A 1,749-nucleotide genomic window follows, 5' to 3' on the forward strand; every position below is an offset into this window, starting at 1 on the left:
AACTTTTTTTTTTTTTTTTTTCTGACCCAACTTTTTTTTAAAGAGAGATTTTTGCTATAGGGCATGTGTGCTCTCTAGAGAGACAGAGAGACAGAAAGTGAGAAATCACCTCCACCTCAGGGGGAATGGCCACATCCTAACCCCTTCTCCTCCATTCTCCTCTTGGGATTTTGGGCACGCATGCATATGCCCTGGTGGCGTGAGTTTCAAGTCACCAGGTCTGGTACTCAAACCATGGCCTGCCATGCAGGAGTCCAGCGATGTAACCATTATGTCATCTTCTGGTCCCAATTTATTTCATTTTTAAAGTGTTTTTATTTATTTATTTATTTACTTATTTTTAATGTTCTTGCCATAGAGTGAGTACACTCGCAAGAAAGACACAGAGAAACAGTGAGGGGGAATGGCCATGCCATAATCCCTTCTCCACTTTCCTTCTGGGATCTTGGCCATGCACACATACACACCTGCATGATTTTCTTTTTTCTTTGCTCTTTCTTTTCTAAGAGGTTTTTGGTGTTTTTTTGTTTTTGTTTTTGTTTTTTGCTATAGGACACATGTGCTCACCAGAGAGACAAGGAAATAGAGAAACAGAATGCGAGAAATGGCTATGCTGTGATTCTTTCTCCTTCATTATCCTCTCGGGATTTGGGGCATGTGCACATACCCAGCCTGAGTTTTAAGTCACCGGGTCTAGGACTCGAACCATGGTTGGCCACATGGGAGTCCAGTGCCTTAAACAACTACAATACCTGCTCCCTTGCCTCCCCTGGAATGATTTTCAAGCAGCCTGATGATCCAGGGTTTGAAATGTGGTTGGCCTTGTGGAAATCCAGTGCCTTAACCACCACGCCACGTGCTGGCTCCCAGCCAAGTAATTTTTAAATTACAGTCTCATGAGAAACCCTGAACTACCTGAGTTCACAATGCCTAAATTCCTAAAACTGAGATAATACAGGTTTGCTGTTTTAAACCACTAAATTTGGGATTTTTTCTTTAACTTTCCAGAGGGCATGTGCACTTGCCAGAGAGAGACAGGTGTCCGAGAGAGAGAGAGAGAACCTCCCACGGGAGATGGCCGCGCCACAATTCCTTCTCCCATTCCTCCGTCCTGGGGATCCTGGACATGCAGCATGCACACACACAGGCCTCGCGTGTACTTCACGTCACTGGATTTGAGACTTGAAGCGGGCAGTTAGCTGTTGTGGAGTCCAGTCACTTTAACCACCATTCCACCAGTGAGCCCTAGGGTTGATTTGTTACGCAGCAAACGATAACGAATACATACCTCAGTAAGGCTCTGGGGTGCCCAAACTTTTCTCCACCATTGGGGTCCAACGAGGTGAGGAGGATTCAGCAAGGGACGTCCTTTGGCCAACACAGGGCTGCCAGGGCCAGGAAAGAATTATGTAACAGCGTGTCCTTCCTCTTTTTGCCTGGTGGTCAGAGCTCCAGCCAGATTCCTGGGCTCGGGGTGGAATCTGCTGAGCTCAGGGCCTGCTGCCATCCACTCTCTCTGCTTCCTTCCCTCGCGCAGGTTCCGTTTTCTGTCTTCCCAGTGCCTCAGACTCCACAATTGCCCGAAGTCCCTGTCTAAGAAAAAGCCGAACAGCACGGAGTCCAGACTGCATTTACAGAAGCGCATGGGCAGCTGAGACCATGGTTTTCTCCTGACCCAACAGAGGGGTTGTGATATGGCAGATGAGGAAACTGAGGCAGGGGGCATGGAAGGAGTGTGTTTAAGGTCAC

The sequence above is a fragment of the Tupaia chinensis genome, unplaced genomic scaffold, assembly GCF_000334495.1.
Source record: "Tupaia chinensis unplaced genomic scaffold, TupChi_1.0 Scaffold000226_1, whole genome shotgun sequence".
Taxonomy (NCBI): domain Eukaryota; kingdom Metazoa; phylum Chordata; class Mammalia; order Scandentia; family Tupaiidae; genus Tupaia; species Tupaia belangeri.